At 43.1% G+C, this 19,246-nt stretch overlaps 1 protein-coding gene across 2 annotated transcripts in view; it reads right to left on the bottom strand.

Moving 5' to 3' along the window:
* The window catches only part of plxnb1b (plexin b1b), a 192,933-nt gene that overhangs the window by 135,419 nt on the left and 38,268 nt on the right, over positions 1 to 19,246 (bottom strand). For both annotated transcript variants that reach the window (XM_083939246.1, XM_083939248.1), the window contains exon 2: positions 17,914 to 17,984. The gene's annotated coding sequence lies outside the window, so the exon portion shown is untranslated. The remainder of the gene's footprint in view (positions 1 to 17,913; positions 17,985 to 19,246) is intronic.

The raw sequence follows: 19,246 nt of genomic DNA, 5'->3' as shown, positions 1-19,246 counted from the left end.
TTGAGCAGTGTGAGTGCACCCGCTCCGCGCATAACTGCGGACAGCGGGCCGTCCACGTGGGCTTTTGTAGAGCCCGTGTACGAGCATGAGCGCTCGCATGTGTACGAGCACGAGGCCAACAACGGTTCTGACTTCATTTATGTGTGCCTGTTCGGACATAGAAATTAGAAGGACGGACCATGCGCGGACATTTAAAAACAACAACAACAATGGCGGCGAAAGGTTCACGTTGGTGTGCAGATTTGGTCGGATGAAAATATTCAAAAACAGTCGACAAGACGCACAAAAACTCCGAGGTCTATGGAAAGATTTGTAAACAAAGAGCCGCATCGCGATGACGTCAATCAATGCGTGTGACGTGTTACGGCGTGATGACGTATGGACAGCGAGAAGCATTTGCGCGAGGCCCAGGCAGTGTGAGTACAAACGTGCCTGGGGCGCGGGGGGAGAGGGAGGGGGGACAAGTACCCTAAAGCCCGGGGCGTACATCCTTCTGGCGTGCCCACAACAATACATGCACCAAGTGATAGCTAATGGATGCACTACTGACGAACTTAAACTCACTAACAAGTGATTATAAACATCATTACATCCCACATAGTCACCTCTGGAGGGAAACGCTGCTATTTGTTGTTTTTTGCTCTCCTCCTCAAAGGGCTCAACAGAATGTCCATTATAAATCCTCCAGTGCTTTTTGTTTGTGCCATGATGTATTTCATCACATATTTTTTGGAGACCTCTCCGGGAACCATCACCTTATCGTGGTGGAGAGGTTTGTGTGTCCCTGTGAACCTGAGGGCTGTGTTGTCTGGAGACTAGTGCTCCTGGTAGGGTCTCCCTTGGCAGACTGGTCTCAGACGAGGGGCTGGACTAAGAATGGTTCACAAAGACTCTATGCACAAACAAGGAAGAGGAAGAGAGACCCTGCGCGGAGGAAACCCGGGGCCCCCGTCTGGTGCTTGGCCCAGAAGGAGGGCTCACCGGCGAGCACGTGGTGGACGGGCTTGCCACGGAGCCCGGCCAGGCACAGCCAAAAAAAGTGACATGGCACCTCCCTCTTCTCCATCCTGTGGGCCCACCACTCGCAGGACGAACCACTGGAGTCAGTGTGCTGCTGCACGGGTAGCAGTGAAGGTGAGGGTCCTCGACTGACCACACACGGGATGCAGAGGCTGGCTCTGGGGACATGGAATGTCACCTCTCTGTCGGGGAAGGAGCCAGAGCTTGTGTGGGAGGTGGAGCGCTACCAGTTAGATCTGGTGGGGCTTACCTCTACACACAGTCTCGGTTCTGGAACCGTACTCCTGGATAGGGGTTGGACCCTATTCTTCTCTGGAGTTGCCCAGGGTGTGAGGCGCCGAAAATGGGTTTTCTCAGGAGGGTGGCTGGAGTCTCCCTTAGAGATAGAGTGAGAAGTTCAGCCATCCGTGAGGAACTCGGAGTAGAGCCACTGCTCCTTTGGGTTGAAAGGAGCCAGTTGAGGTGGTTCGGGCATCTAGTAAGGATGTCCCCTGGGCGCCTTCCAAGGGAGGTGTTCCAGGCACGTCCAGCTGGGAGGAGGCCTCGGGGAAGACCAAGGACTAGGTGGAGGGATTATATCGCCACACTGGCCTGGGAACGCCTTGGGATCCCCCAGTTAGAGCTGGTTAACGTGGCCCGGGAAAAGGGAAGTTTGGGGACCCCTGCTAAAGCTGCTGCCCCCGCGACCCGACCCCGGATAAGCGGTTGAAGATGAAATGAGATGAGATTTTTCGGAGAGCACAGAGTCTGTTTGGTACAACATTATCAAGTCTAGGAATGTCACGAGAACCGATACTTGTGATACCTTTCGGTTCTAAAATAAAAAATACAGAAGATGCCTATTTATTTGAGGCACCGGAAGCACCAGAGGCACCATAAATTTCGGTGCTCTGTCTCTTCCGGAATTAATGGGGGCAGTATAGAGTGTTCCAGTCATACTAGGATTCAGAAGTACGAGGTCACGAAGAAGTGTAGCTCACATGACATTAAAAAAAACATGTGGAAGTGAACTACAGCGATCGCTTTGCCACAGGTCGTTGATAAAAAAGGCCCCATGAGAAATAAATGGAAGCACTTCACGTATGAGGCAGATGACCGTGGAGTTCAATCCACTGAAGCCACTATGTAAACGATGCCACTGTGGTCTTCAGACCAAGGGAGGCAATACTTCTATTTTAGCGTTTACCGTAACAACAAGCAATGTTCAAAACACGACTGACACATTTCCTCAAACAAAACTATAAAGACTGATCAAATAGGTAAGTTATTTTTTTATGGATATTAATAACATGCAAATGTTTTAATGATTTAACAGTTTCTTTTTTGAACTGCCATACTCAAATACATTTCATATGGTTTTTGGCACATCTTTTGCAATAATTCTGTGTGTTTGTGTGTTAATTATATTATATTCTGTGTCTGTTATAAAAATGGCATTTTAATGTTTTGCAATTCTGCTCATTAAGAAGTTCATGTTTAAGTAAATGGGATCTTAGAAAATCCTTTTTTTCCCCGCCAGTATCGAATTGGCATCTAGAATCATGTTATTTCACTGGTATTGGCACAGAGTACTGAATTTTTGGTATTGTGACATCTCTAATCAACTCTCCTAACTCAAACAAAGCAAAGCGTCCCCTTTTTCCCTCATCTGAATGAAACAGTGTCCTATTTTTAAGGCAGTCAACCATCATCACTTCAGTGGGAACTGGTCAGGGGCAGCAGCACCACTTTGCCATGATGCTGTAGAGCAGTTTGCATTAGTTGCACCACACCATGTCTTTCCCACTGCTGAAAATGTAGACATTTCCACTGGAAGCATGAAAGCAGCATTCATTAATCCACAAAGTAGTGAGAGGAACAGCCAGCAATGTAATCCTCTGATCGTCCAAAACAAACAGCAAAGCATCAAAGGCCAGGCACACCAAGCCAACATAAACAAGAGAAAACACAAGAGTAGAGAAAACATAAGAACGACTACATGTTATGTTGTGTATGTGACATCACGTCATCACCTTTTTTCACAGCATAAGTAAAGCTCTCCACATGCCTCTACTTGTAATGGTTTTCACCCTGTTCGATGCTCTTATATAAGTGGAGAAGAGATATCGCTATATACCATGCGCACGTGGTGACTTACATCATTTACATCAAGAGCAGCAAAGAGTTGTAGTTCACAAAGGTGCCTCACAAAAAAAACCTACCATTGTCAAACTTCTTCGCAAATACATCGTATTTTTTTGCATCAAAAATTATCTTTAAAAAACAAAAGTAACTTATGTGAAATTCTTGGCAGAATTCAAACGGGACCAGAATATAATTTTATGAGCCATAAGAATACATGCATCAGAAATTCATACTGAGGTCCCATGTGACGGAAATACAAAGCGGGACTCTGCCACTCTATGGTTTGAATCCTACTTGAAGGACAGGGATTACTTTGTGTATATAGTCAATTACACATCTGAGCAGGCAAAAATTATACGTGGAGTTCCCAAAGGCTCCATTCTGGGGCCTCTTCTGTTTATTTTCTACATGCTGCTACTAGCTCAGACCATGAAAAACAACAACATAGGTTACCACAGCTACGGAGACGACACACAAATCTACATAACTATATCACCAGGCGACTACAGTCAAAATACATATGCAAACACTTACTATACCATTAAGAAAATTATACATCACAACTTAACATTTTATCATAACATCAAAACATCACAACAGGCTTATCTTTTAGTGTTGATAAGCCACATTTTCAGGTTTTTTGTGAAGGCCTTGTATGTTGTGAGCATTTTACCTCCTCAGGTACTGAGTTCCACATTTGCACTCCTTACTGACCAGGCCGACTTACTGAAAGTGCTCCTGCACTGAGGAATATAACGCTCAAGGCTGTTTCTTTGGCTGATGAACTCTGCTAGAGGATCTGGAGCCAATTTATGTAGTACTTTATAGGTCAGTTTTAAGTCTGCAAATGTGTGAAGACTCCCAATTTAAAATACTGTGTTTTTTAATTGCACAGTGATGATACTACCTAGGTTTTTAATCCATAACTTTAATCGCTTGTTTCTACAAGATTTCCAATTTTTTTATTTTTTTTAACTCTGACTGGTCAGGCAATAACAGCTGGTCAGGCAATAGTTGAAGTGGCTGAAAAGTATCGAATGCTAATATATCTCTGCAGCCTCAGTTGACATTTCATTTCGAATTGCACGAAAATTTGCGAGATTAAACTTGATTATTTTACACAATTTGCCAATATGGGCTTTAAAGGAAAGCTGTGAATCTATCGTTATCCCAAGATATTTATTTTGGCTGGCAATTTGTATTCTTTCTTCATTAACATGTATGTCGGGATCAGATGATACTCTTTGTCTTAGTGAAATACATGCCTACAGTTTTAGAAACGTTTAGCTGCAGGCAGCACTCCTGCAACCAAGTTGTAACATGGGACATTGTAGAGTTATTGCTGAGGGTGAAGATTCACGAAGCCCCGTCTCAGATAGGCAAAGGAAGTCAATAATAGAGTCAGTGAGAAGGTGATGGACCTGATAACTTGGTTGAAATACTTTGTATATTTAAGTGTGCACAAAGAATGCATTTTGGTTTATGTGTTGAATCCCATATTAGTTATTAACGGTTTGAAACACCCTGAATTTCTGGCGTTTTAATATTGCGGGATTTGGCAGCCACCTATTTCTTTTATTGGCAATGTTTGAATAATTTAATCTCAATTTAAGTCAGCGGAGCGCTAAACCAGAAGCAGCTCGCTTGGTCTATGGAAGTGTCTAGTGAGCCAAATATGGGCCACAAAGTGCAGAAGATCATTTGGATATTTTTACATGCAGCAGTTGAACTTTACTGGCTTTAAGCACCACTGAGCAGCTTTCATAGGAATGAACAGGGCTCTACTGCCAATGTTGTAGCCAATTCTCTTAATACATCCATGGGTTATGGTACAAAAATGCAAAAAAACAGAGGATAAAGGGAGAAGTGATCTTCTATGCAAAGTGTGTGTTACTGAAAAAGAAAAGATTACCCAGTCTTTGTTTAAAGAAGACCTATTATGCTTTTCCGTCTTTTCTGACCTATGAATGTAGTTCTAATGTTTTATAGTCATGTTTAATAATACCAAAGGGTCAAATAATGAAGTCCTTGCATCTAGACGTGAATCCTGCCAACCGTCTCGGTTGGCTGTGCTAAGCTATGAACGCTAGAGTCTCTGTCACTATAAGGGATTTCTTTTAATTTCCGGGATTTTTCTCTTTGTCTCTATTGGTCATGCTGCTACACACAGGCTCAAACTGTAATCTGTTAGTTTGGACGCTTTTATGCTGTTTTGGTGTTTATTTTGGAAGTTAACCTGTTAAAACTAATGTTGGCATGTTGCGCAGCTAACGTGGCTAGCTTCCAAAAAGACAAAGACAAAAAAGTGTTTTCAGCTGCTGAGATAACTGACTCTGTATATCGTAAGCGGCATAACATTTCCCCGTACGCAGCATAGACAGCTGACCAATTACAGCAGAGCAGATCAGCCGACCAATCAGAGCACACTGGGCTCGTCGGGAGGGGAGGGGAGGGGGGGCAGGAGCTCAGATAGAGCCTGACAAACAGAGGGGCTGTATGGGTGCTGCAGCAATGGACAATATGAGAAATACAATGTGTTTTTTAAAGAACAAAGCAGGTAAACCTATTGAAGTTGACCGGAAAAATACAAATATGACCCTGAAAAGTGGCCTCATAGGGCCTCTTTAACTTGTTTAATGTTGTCTTTACTATTAATCTCCAAAGACAACAGAAACTTGTAGAAAAGAAAACAAGCAGCCCAAACTGAACAACCATACATGGTATATTTAGCTGCTGTAGCCCCACAGTGTATTTACATTCTGAGGAGGAAGCTACATGTGTAGTTTCCATAGCTTTGACATAATCCCAGCACACACATCAGAGGCTGATGCAAGAACTCTGCTCATTGTGTCACATGAAATTACATCTTTCTACGGATTTCTGAATGAGTAGCAGCCCGTGTTTCAGTCTGAGTTACAGCACAGTTAAAATAATGGGCCCTGGCCTGCAACCACACTGCAATTAAAACCAAAATAACTCATGCCTGGATAAAGCCATCAGAAGAGGCTTTTGTAAGTCCCACACTGGTTTCAGTGCGGTTCCAGGGACTCTGGATGGAGTCTTATCTTCACCAATTTTTACACTGTAATCTACTGTATCTTTCACTTTGTGTGCAGAAGCAGCTAAATTGTTAATAACATATTTTGCATTCTAACAAAAACGTGAATTTTTAAATTACATCATTACATGGTCTGGTTGTTTTTGGTATGAAACTCTGCGTGGTAAGGAGGCACACACCATGAAGCACACACATTCACACACTTATCCAAACACGCACTTGACTTCCCTGCAGTGTTTCCTGTCTACCCTGGCTGATTCATTTCCCTGTAATCTATAATTGGCTGCTCATCTCCGGTTGACTTTAGTTCCGTGTGTGCACGTTTGTGTGGCTCAGGGGATAGAGTGGCTGTTCCCCATACCAAAGATCAGCTATTCGATCCCCGGCTCCCCTGGCTTCTCTAGTCCACATGTCGAATGGACTTCATTATTTGACTCTTTCGTATTATTAAACATGACTATAAAACATTAGAACTACATTCATAGGTCAGAAAAGACCGGGAAGCATAATAGGTCTTCTTTAAACAAAGACTGGGTAATCTTTTCTTTTTCAGTAACACATGTGCATAGGTGTGAATGGATGTCAGCTAAATTAATAAGTGTGTGTGTGTGTGTGTGTGTGTGTGTGTGTGTGTGTGTGTGTGTGTGTGTGTGTGTGTGTGTGTGTGTGTGTGTGTGTGTGACACCTGTTGAAGCAAAATTAGGTGGGTGTACTGATCAGCTGGTATGACAGAGAAGTGACAAAGTTGAGCTACTGGAACTAAGATGAAATCTACAGTATAACCCTGCTCCAAAGTTACACATAAGTGAGATATATGCTCCAGGGTTGAGTAGAGTGAACCAGTGTTTGAAGTGTTAAACCTAAATCAGCTGAGTGGCAAATTATGACAGCTGAGTGCTGAAAACAGGCAAAGTATGACAAAATGATAGGAGTTGTTGTGTAAATGTAAGTTTAGTTACTAAATTACCAGAAACTCTGGTAAAAAGATAAGGGTGTCGGTCTAAAAGGACCTAGTTTAAGCGTTATATCACGATGAGAGATGCACCGATACAGTTTTTTCTGATCCTAACCCGATACCCACTACCAATCCGATTCTACTGTTGAATGAATGAAGCATATACCTTGCCATGTGAGTGAAGGCATCAGGCTCGACATAAACATTTAGCCTTTTTAAAAAAGGTAACAAATTAACACAGATATAGATATACTTAATATTATTTATTAACAAATAACAAAGTGCACATTAGCAGCAAAAAGAAATAACACTTCCATGTAAAGTGCAAAAAGACATTTTAAGAAATTCATCCGATATCCGATCCACCTAATTAGTAATCAGAGCCGATATGCGGATCGGTGCATCTCTAATCATGATAAAAAATAACTCAGGGAAATGACTTAGGCTGAGTATCTCTTTTTTAATGTAAACTCTGGATAATGAGAACATACAGTGCATCCGGAAAGTATTCACAGCGTTTCACTTTTTCCACATTTTATTACGTAACAGCCTTATTCCAAATTGTATCAAATTAATCTCTGTCCTCAAAATTCTACACATAATGCCCCATTATGACCATGTGAAAAAAGATTTCTTGAGAGTTTTGAAAGTGTATTAAAATTAAAAAACAAAGAAATCATATTTACATAAGTATTCACAGCCTTTGCTTAATACTTTGTAGAACCACCTTTGGCAGCCTCTATAGCCTAAAGTCTTTTTGAATATGATGCCACAAGCTTGGCACACCTCTCTTTAGGCAGTTTTGCCCATTCTTCTTTGCAGTACCTCTCAAGCTCTATCAGGTTGGATGGGAGAAGTCTGTACACAGCCATTTTCAGATCTCTCCAGAGATGTTCAATCGGATTCAAGTCTGGGCTCTGGCTGGGCCACTCCAGGACATTCACAGAGTGGTCCTGAAGCCACTCCTTTGAGATCTTGGCTGTGTGCTTGGGGTCGTTGTCCTGCTGAAAAATGAACCGTCGCCCTTGTCTGAGGTCAAGAGCACTCTGGAGCAGGTTTTCATCCAGGATGTCTCTGTACATTGCTGCATTCATCTTTCCCTCTATCCTTACTAGTCTGCCAGTTCCTGCTGCTGAAAAACATCCCCATAGCATGATGCTGCCACCACCACGCTTGACTGTAGGGATGGTATTGGCCTCGTGATGAGCAGTGCCTGGTTTCCTCCAAACATGACGCCTGGCATTCACACCAAAGAGTTCAATCTTTGTCTCATCAGACCAGATAATTTTGTTTCTCATGGTCTGAGAGTCCGTCAGGTGCCTTTTGGCAAATTCCAGACGGGCTGCCTTGTGCCTTTTACTAAGGAGTGGCTTTCGCCTGGCCACTCTGCCATACAGGCCTGATTGGTGGATTGCTGCAGAGATGGTTGTCCTTCTGCAAGGTTCTCCTCTCTCCACGGAGGAACGCTGGAGCTCTGACAGAGTGACCATGGGGTTCTTGGTCACTTCCCTGACCAACACCCTTCTCCCCCGATTGCTCAATTTAGACGGCCATCCAGCTCTAGGAAGAGTCCTGGTGGTTCCGAACTTCTTCCATTTACGAATGATGGAGGCCACTGTGCTCATTGGGACATTCAAAGCAGCAGATATTTTTCTGTATCCTTCCCCAGATTTGTACCTCGAGACAATTTTGTCTCTGAGGTCTACAGACAATTCCTTTGACTTTATGCTTGGTGTTTGCGCTCTGACATGCAGTCAACTGTGGGACCTTATATAGACAGGCGTGTGCCTTTCCAAATCATGTCCAATCGACTGGATTTACCACAGGTGGACTCCATTTAAGCTGTAGACACATCTCAATGATGATCACTGGAAACAGGATGCACCTGAGCTCAGTTTTGAGCTTCATGGTAAAGGCTGTGAATACTTACGTAAATGTGATTTCTTTGTTTTTTAATTTTAATACATTTTAAAAACTCTCAAGAAAACTTTTCTCACGTGGTCATAATGGGGCATTATGTGTAGAAATTTGAGGACAGAGATTAGTTTAATACAATTTGGAATAAGGCTGTAATGTAATAAAATGTGGAAAAACTGAAACGCTGTGAATACTTTCCGGATGCACTGTAAATATGTGAGGTCACATAATTTGCACAGTCGTCCAGCTCTGGTTCGAAACTGTCCTGATGTCTGTTCTGGAGTGTGTGTGAGGCTTGTGACTTCGGATTAGAAGAAATAGTCTCTGAGTGATAACAGTTGCTGACTGGGAAATCACTCCTGTACTCTCAGCTGAAAGTAGGGTGTCTTGAGCAGGTTGTGAAGACAGATCTGCCCAGAGATGGCAACACTGCTCCTTGTGGTGTGTTGATGATGACCTTGGAGTCACACACTCTTTTGAAATGACTACTGGTGTCACCCAGACCAGGGGCGGAGTGGGACACAAAAATCCACCGGGACAATTCTTACTACACCGGCCCACAACAGGCCCAAACCATCCCCTCCACCAGGACAGGGGTGTGTGTGTGTGTGTGTGTGTGTGTGTGTGTGTGTGTGTGTGTGTGTGTGTGTGTGTGTGTAAAACTTGCGGTGCAGACCGTGATATGACCACACCGCCCCACTGAGGAGAAACTATGAAGAACTCAGCTCAAATGTTTTGCTAATTCTCAACAATGTAAACTAAAGCTAAAACCCTTTTCCTGTCCACTCACTTGCAGCACTAGTTGACGCCTGGTTGTTTCGGAATAAATCCGTGATTTTTGACCATTTTTATGCACTCCATCAGGTGTAACTGAGCAAATCAAGCACGCAAATCCGATTCCTTTTCGACTGTAAGAAAATACACTACTCCAACCTTGCCCGCTTTCTCTCTGTCTGACAGCCGCTCATTCATCCCCATTCGTTCATTGGATAAAGGCAGAGCGATTATTGGAGCGGTACGCAGTTCCCATTTCCCATGAGGCTTTGCTACGACCATTCTACATTAATTTATGAACAAAAAAACAAATTCAATTTTATATTTGTGCTCATCAGATCTAGATCAGGATAGGAGGCTAAACAAAAATCTGTAGGCTGGATTAATGAGAGTAAGTGTGAGACTGTAGCAACCATGAGTGAGATGTAGAGACACAACAAGTGTTATATATAGTGGTTGGACTCTCCGTAGCTACGGCTTATAGAGATTTCTGAGATTTTCACAGGAACGTGCTTGATTCTGAAGAGTTTTAACTCAATGGGCTGATCATGAACATCACACGGCTGCGCAGGGCTGTCTGCCGGCCGGTTCACTTGAGCTTATTGGCCACCGGTCGACCGGGAGTTTTCCTGATCCAACTTGGTGAGGACTGTGTCTCCAGGTCGTAGTGGTGGAAGAGGTCTGGCTCCATGTCTGCGATTATAGTAGGAAGCTTGTTTTGCCTTCTCACCAGCATCATTCTGTTTAACAGTTTTTCTGTTGGGCCATTTAGGTCGAAGATTCTTCTCTAATGTGGGGAGTGTTCTGATCTTTCTCCCCATTAATAGTTCTGCTGGACTGACTCCTGTGGTGGCATAGGGAGCTGATCTGTAGCACATGAGGGCTATTACTGGGTCTTCTTGTCAGAGGATTCTCTTCACAGTCTGTACTGCTCTCTCCACATGACCACTTCCTTGAGGATGGAGAGGACTAGACGTGATGTGCCTAGCTGTCTTGCCAGCTCCTGTAATTCTGTGCTGGAGAATTCAGGACCATCGTTAGTCACCACCTCACCTGGGATCCCAAACCTTGCAAGGGTTGCTTTAAGTCTCTGAATGACTTGAGCACTTGTAATGGATGATAGGTACAGCACCTTGAGGAACCGTGAGTAATAATCTGATATTACTAGGTAGTTGTTTGTGTTGTGCTCACAGAGGTTAAGAGCTATTTTTTTCCATGGATGCTTAGGCAGAGGTGTAGAGATGAGGGGCTCTTTTTGTTGTGCCTGCTTTTGCTCTTGGCATGACGTCACTGTGTTTTTGAGTTCTGCAGAAAGTCCTAACCACTAAACCAAAGATTTTGCTTCTGTCTCTACACTTTGTTAGCCTCTGATGTCCATCATGTATTTTCTGTAGTATGTCGGCTCTCTGTCAGTGTGTTTACATGCAGTTTAAAACCCTGATTTTATTAGGGTTGAGGGCATACCCGCTTTCTCCTTCAGTTCCCCGATTATTCATGCATGTAAACAGCGTTCTCGGGTTATTATCGGGTTTCTTGTCTGCGCATGCTCCCTACTCAACGCCAATGGCTTTTAACTCCGAAATAGATGAAACGAGGAAGCAACGGTGCCGAAAACAACGTGAAAAAAACAAAAATAATAGAGAGTTACCTTTAAACCAAGGGAGGACTTTGCAACGGCAAGTAACATCACTACCAAGAAGACCCTTTCTGTAGTAATTATTTCCAAAAGTTGGCCATTTGTGGTTTTGTCAGAGGTAAACTGGAAAAAAGCCATATTCCAGCCGTATGTTGGCGGAGAGCCACCTACTGTACCGGAGGAATAATTACTCCGTCATTTTCCCATTCAACCCCTGCTCATGTATACGAGGGGAACTTTAATAATCTGATCATTCCCTTAACCAGGCCATTTTTGTATTACTGATGTGCATGTAAACGCACTGTGTGACAGTGGAATGGCGACCCTGCTTCCACGTTTGAGGAAACCATCAGCCTCTGATAGCTCATTTTTCACCCCAATGTATGCTCTGACGTTTGGTGGTACATTTCCACTGTATTCTGGCTGTCCACTTCTTATGAATTTGATGACAGACTGTCAGCTGCAGTGGCTATTTTGACGCCTTGTACCACCAAAACTTCATAACACTCCACCTCGCTATGTGTGTCAGTCTCTTCTTTTGTGTAAGTTTGTGGGCTTTGGGACAAGGCATCAGTGATGAGGAGAGTTTGTCCTGGCACATATGCCCCAACTGGTTTGTACCTTATGCTGACATCTCAAGGGAACATTATTGAGGCTCAGGCTGTTGATGAGCGGCACCAGTGGCTTATGATCTGTCTCAAGCCTGAATCCACTGGGCCACACAGATACTTATCAAACTTTTCACAAGCCCACACACCAGCCAGACACTCCTTCTCTATCTGGGCATAGCGTGTTTCACTTCTGAGAGACATCTGGAGCAGTAGGATACTGGCTTCCACTCTTCTCCATAAAGCTGAAGCAGCAGAGCTCCTAGTCTGTAACTACTGCCGTCTGCAGATACAGCTGTAGGCCTTGTCACGGCATAAAAGGAAAGAACAGGTACTTTAGTCAGCATTCTTTGAATTTCCTCAAAAGACGACTGCTTTGAGTGTCCCCAGGTCCAGATGTTCTCGCTCCTTAGCAGCTCATACAATGGCTGTCCCACCACTGCAAGGGCTGGGACGACCCTCCCCAGGTAATTCACCATGCCGTGGACTCTTTTTAGCTCCTGCACATTTTCAGGCATTGGCAGTTGGTGTATGGTCTCCACTTCAGGGTCAGGGTCCGGTCTGACCCCTGACTGGTCGATGAGATGACCCAGGAAGTGTAGCTGGCTCTGCCTGAGGGAGCATTTCTCCTTGTTGAGTTTCAACTCTGCCAACTCAACACGCTGCAGCACCTTCTCGAGTCGGGCTTCATGTTGCCCCATCGAGGTCCCATTGATTAGGATGTCACCATGAAGACTGCCACGCCTTCCAGTCCTTCTTGAGTCTCCAGCATCTTCCGCTGGAAGATCTCTGGCGCACTTGTTATGTCGAAAGGTAATCTTTGGAAACAGTATCTGCCAAATGGTGTTATGAATGTTACCAGCTTGTAGCTGTCTGGATGCAGAGGGATCTGCCAGAATCCACTGGCAGCATCAAGGGGAAAAAACACAGTTGTACCGCTCAGCTTGGCTGTTATCTCGTCTGAGGTGGGTAGGATGTAGCGTTCTCTTTTGACTGACGTATTTAGTTTTGCCAGGTCAACGCAGATTCAGGCTGTGCCTGTGTTCTTCTTCAGAACTGGTACCATGGGAGCGCACCATTCAGTAGGTTGTGTCACCCGCTTGATGACCTCATCCTTCTCCATCCTCTGCATTTCCACTTCCACCTTCTGTAACATGGGAAAGGGCACACGGCGTACAGTGTGCAGAGCATATGGTACAGCATCATCTCTTAACTGGATTTTACCATGCTCATTGTGGGTTAGATGGCTGGTGATGCATTTTAGCTCATCTACTCGCCTCATCAGGTTCATCCTTACTGACAGGGCCCGCTGAGGAGATTGCTGACTCTACGTCCACGTACTACGTAAGCTGTGTATGAATAATCCTTTCCTTTGTGACTGGCTGTTGCATTAAAGTGGCCCAGACACAGCAGCTCACCTCCAGGGCTGTCCAGAGGAATGTCAGGTGGGTCCAGTGTTCTCTCAGGGGTGAGTGTGTGAAATGTGTCCTCACTTATGCAGGAACAACCGCCATAATATATAAGTCATATTCACATTACTATAGATATTATTATAGTTACTGGAAGTGTGTCTGTCTCTGTCTTTGTGTCTGGCTTTATCTCTCTCTGTCCATCTTTTCTCTCTTTCTCCTTTTCTTCCTCCCCAACCAGTCAAGACAGATGGCCGTCCTCCATAGAACTGAGTCTGTCTGACGTTCCTGCCTGTCATAGGGAAGGTTTTGGTTGCCACCGTACTCTACGGGGGAATTGTTGGGTCTATGTAAATCATAAATAAGTCAGAGTGTGGTCTATACCTAGTCTGTAAAGTTTCCTGAGATAACTTTTGTTATGATTTGGCACTATAAATAAAATTGAATTGAATTGAATTGAACTTATGACATGTGACATCAGCTCCCATGTCAATCTTAAATTCTACTGGAGAAGAATCAACTTGTAGTTGCACAGTCCACTGTTCACTGGAGGTCCAGGAAATAAGAGGTCTTCTCATCTCTCTCAGTCTCTGTGACCTCATTCACTGACCTGCTGCAACATACTCTGGCCCAGTGCCCCATTCTGTGACAGTTGTGGCAGGTAGCTCTTTCTCGGGGATATTTTCCTCTCAAGTTGCTCCAAACTCACAGTGCTCTGATGAAACATTCTGCCTTCTCTCCGGCCTTTGGACCTGTTGGTAAAAACATGCCCGTTTGTGGACAATATTCCTCCTCGTATAAAAGTACTTGTTAAACTCCCCCATAACGATGACAAGGTCATTGCGGTCCTCCTCTTAAGCAAATGTGAATGACTTGAAAATGTTTTCTGCCTCATTGTCCATGGCGTAAATCAGGCAGCGTCCTTGTAAAGTTTTGTTGCCATTTTGTAACGCTCGAACCGTTGCTTCCACTTGGGCCACTCCATCGGCTTGTGAAACGTAAAGTTCTCCAGAGGGTTAAACTTAGCCTTTTCTTCTTGCTGTTTGTCTTCTTAATTTATCTCTTGCTCGTTCGTTGAACTACTTCTGACACCATGTAAAATGATCAAGGGTTGGCTTGATCTGTTTATATTTACTTTAATGACAGCACAAACATTACAAAGTTACAGTTACAATGTTACTGTGGCAACATTAGTTCCATTACATGAACTATATATGACAATGGTGACAAAGAAAGTGCATTTCATGTAGATTGATTAGATCTGGCTGAGGTCAGTATGGGTGCCAATATGGATCCATGTACAGCATCGGTGCACTCCATTTCTGCTACGATATGACAGCTGAGAAAACTGATTCAGCCCAGTCACAAATGAACGAGTGGAGTCATCGACCGTTTCCTTAGGTGGATAGTTCAGGACAAACTAAAAAACTGAAATTCTCTTTATTGTCTTTCATCCTTCCACTCCACAGAGTTAACCAATTGCTCTGGCATTGTCACATGAAACTGCTCTTTCTCTATTGAAACCACGTTCGATGAGCACAGCGGGGCTCACAACTAGCCAATCAGTGCCATGGGAGGGATGTTGTCAAACTTTGTGTTTACACAGACAGCATTCACTGGCTAGTCACAACTAGTTGTTAGTTGAATGTGCTTATGTCATAGGCTCTGCTGCAGTCTACTGTGTCTCTAGCATAAGAGTCTATGGTCGATTTTGTTGCAGCTATAGAACGGTGGATAAATTGTTTTGAGCGTAAGTAAATAACTGACTGTAAGTCTCTTGTGATTGGTTAGGGAAAATCCCCTTCCCCAACGGAAATCAGATAGCATACAGGCAATGTCAGACTGAAGATACAAACAAAGTATTACTAGTTGATAATTCTGTCTTATATCAGGTTAGGAGCTGAATTCAACCGATTTTAACTGAACCAAAATGTATTTTGTTGAACAGCGGCCTGTGGGCAGCTTGCCACCTTTGTACATACGATTATTCAGCCACTGTTGTCATCAGATCTACTTACTATGTAACGCAGACAAACCTGAACAAAGTGTGCCTGCTATAGCTCTGAGTAAGGATATTGTGTCAGTCTCATTGACATTTCAGCAGGGTGTATGCTTTTCAAAGTCTGCATGTGAGTGCTTTGGTACAGCAGTGCTCACAGCAGCACCCTTTGCTCGTTGAGGACACTAACTGCAGAGTGATTGGTGAATTAGAGTCCAAAACACCACAAAAGTCTCCACTAACACCGTTGAAACAGTCGACAGATTTCTCTCTAGGATGGAGGAGGATTTAGGAAGTCTCCAGATTTGGAGAGAAACTCTCCGTTGTTTGTATTCTACACAGCGTCTCTCCCTCTCTTCTTCTCCGTTGTTGGTGTATTTCTGTGTCAGTTACAGCGCCACATCCAGGCCTGGCATGTGTACTACAGCGTTCTGAGTCAGTTTAACTGGTTTCCTGTGGATGCAGAGATTTCTTGAGTTGTTGCCGTGTGGCCAGAAATGAGAAAAAGAACGGTGGAGAAAAAACAAAGGTTGTTTTCGACCATTTGGACGTACCCTGAGCCTCACTCCTCCAGCTGAAGGATAGTTGGATGGTGTCTCAAAGCACTCGACCTATCTGCAATCATGTAATGGCAAGCTCAATGATGGGATTTGGGTTATGTACAGAAACTGCTGACAGAGAGATGTGACCCTGTGTGCTCTGCTTATTTGAAACAGTTGGCTGGATGTTTGGCCCACAAAGAGAGGTTATGAGAAGACATAAACGGTTCACCCACCAACACCATTCCCTGATTCAACCACAAGAGCTTCCTGGATTCCCACTTGTTGGCTCGTCCTCCAACAGGGTCCTCCCCAGCCTGGGAATAAATAGTCCTGGCTCCAATTTCACATTGTAATCAAGACACTGGGCTTTGTGGGAACGCCCAGAGGATAGGAGCCGGGCAAAGTGGTGGGACAGGGAGGAGAATCAAGGAGGGGGATCAGGCCTTAGTTAATGTAACCAAGGTCAGCTGGAGGAAAAACACAATAATCCTTGGCTAAGGCAAAACAGAACAAGCACAAGGGAGGAGGGCTGACCCAGGGAAGACAAATATGAAAACAAACAGATAAAAGTCACAGCGGAGAGGCTTTTGTTTGCGTGGCCTGAGCTTCTGGTCTGGCATGGGAAGGAGTAATTGGGAGCACCCGCTGACACTTTAAATAGCTGCTGAGTGTGTTGGGATGCGGTTTGGGGGGAAGTGGACCTGACACCGCAGGGGGGGGGGGAACAAATCCCATGAGCCATTGTGTAATTTAGATGAATTTAATAGTTAAAAAAGCTTTTTTTTGTTTGACTATGAAGAACTGTTGCACATGCTTGACCACAACTATGCCTTTCTACATACAGTCCTGAAACAAATGTCTTTTTTTGCTTTGCACCTATGCACTTTAAAATGGTCTATTTTACCTGAGTTTATGAATTCTATATATTGAGTGAATTTAAAAGTGGTTAATGCATAAATTAATTGTGTTATGTCAGTCGGCCTTTAAATCTGAGATAATAAGAAGTGATAATATGGTGTACACCACACAGAGAAGGTTTTTTGCTGGGAAACTTCAGGTTGTACCCAACACAGATAGGCCCACAATGAGGTCACACTCTAGGGAAGATGTTCTGAGGTAGTAGGTTCTATTGTGTTCATTCATAGCCTCAGAGACGTTTGTCAGAAACGTCGTTAGTCATGCTGCTGCCTGTCTTGGCCAGGGCACTCTGAAAAAAGAGATTTTTAATGTTAGCTAAATATTAAATCAATAAAAAAAAAGTTCTCGCAGGTCTCTGCTGCTGTGGTCCTGCATGATGCTTCCTGCTGCTATTATTACTACTATTCATGTATATTATCATTAGTTTTAAAAATTTCCATAAAAACATTATCAGTCATATTTCTTCTATTATTGCAAGCGTTATTACTTCTTCTCGTATTATACGATCATATTTACCACCATAATTACTATTATTCCAGACAGATGGCCATCCTCCATAGAGCTGTTCCTTTCCATTGCCACTGTGAGCACAGGATTGCTGGATTAATGCTGTATATAAATATTATTATTATTATTAAAGATACTGTGACTTGTTGCTGTTCATGGGGGAATTGTTTGGTCTCTATAAATCATAAATAAGTCATGAAAAGTGGTCTTTACCTACTTCATATGTAAAGTGTCTTATGATAACTTTTGTTATGATTTGGTACTGTAAATAAAATTGAATTATTTTTCATCTTATTTGACTTTAATTTTGGCATTCTATCTCTGTTTATGCTTATTCAATGTTCCCTTTATGTAAAGCACTTAGTGCTGCATTTAACAAAGGTGTATACAAAGTTTACACTTTAATTATCATTAGCAACTAAAGGGGGTACATTTAAAACTCCTACCTGTGGAAGTTCAGTGCTCTTTTTCGGTCAGTTCCAATCTTTCCATGGCTCCAATGAGGATTTGTCCAAACCTGGAGGAAGACAAGCAGTTAGAAAAGCCTAAATGTCAAAACCATTGCATAAAGTACTGCACAAACAGTCCTTGAGGAACCATAATGTGGAAACAGATGATAGCAGGAATCAATGGATAATAAATCCCACAAAGTGAGCCTAAAGCATTTGGACACCTGCCAGGTCTTCATGCTATGTAGGTGAGGGCCTCTGTACTTCATACAATCTGACTATTTTTCAGTTCAACAAAGACCCAAACCAAATAACAGCTGCAACATGACACACTGTAGCACTTTCAGAACTCAAAGCTATGAACAGGAATTGCCAGGAGAATTGGGACGTAGGACTGTCTATCTTCTGAGGCAGTTCAAATGTACATTGCTTTTCCTCTCCCTGTTGGAGGCATTAACTGAAGCCATATGCAGTTTCATTCAAAACACGAATCCAAAGAGTGTTGCTGAAAATGTGCAACGACATTTTGATGGATGACTGATGGATTAAATTGAGGTGAACTTAAACTAAATTGGGAAAATGTTATGTTTTGTTTTTATTTAATTACTCAAATCTAATTTTATTTAATTTATGAACAAGTTCAAATATCAATAACGTTGATGAATATGTGTATGAAAACAATAACCCTAAACGCTGATGCTGAATTGACGCCGTTCCATTCAATCATAGCACCTATGCTGCACTGCTTGAATAACAAGCTAACAGCTTAGCCTGGTTCCAGATCTCTGGATCACAACCAGTGTCTAGGATTTGAAGTTAAACGATATAGCAATTCAGTCTGATTAACAGACAACTAACAGATAACTTCACCTGTGTTGTTGTGTTGTGGAAATGTTACTTTGAGGCAGTTGCAAATTAACCTTTACTTTTTTCACAATTTTCCAATCTCTCTAATCCAAAATGCTTGTTCACATCGTCTCTCAAATAGTTTGGTGTCATGATTGTTCATGACTTGCTAGTTTCCTCTATTTCCTTTTTGCAACATCAGTTGTCCTGTTTAGCTATAGGACAACAGTGTACAAGAGTGTGCACGGCCTGTTAACACTAACAAGTTTAATATCTAACTGCTCCCACATTCGATCAGTAGCTCAAATTACAACTAAAAGCTCTAGTCTGGACCACATTTAGTATGTAAAATGTTGAACACAATGTCACTGAGCTGTAGTAAACTACTATGGTGTATATTACTGAGCTTAAACAACCAAGCTGCATGGGTGTGTTTCTCAAAAACTGATGAAATTAAACTCAAGATCCTTCTAAGCTTGTGCAA

This window comes from Echiichthys vipera (assembly GCF_963691815.1).
Source record: "Echiichthys vipera genome assembly, chromosome: X".
Classification (NCBI taxonomy): domain Eukaryota; kingdom Metazoa; phylum Chordata; class Actinopteri; order Perciformes; family Trachinidae; genus Echiichthys; species Echiichthys vipera.
Note: the sequence above shows the minus strand (reverse complement) of the source record. Positions and strands in the feature narration are given on the sequence as shown.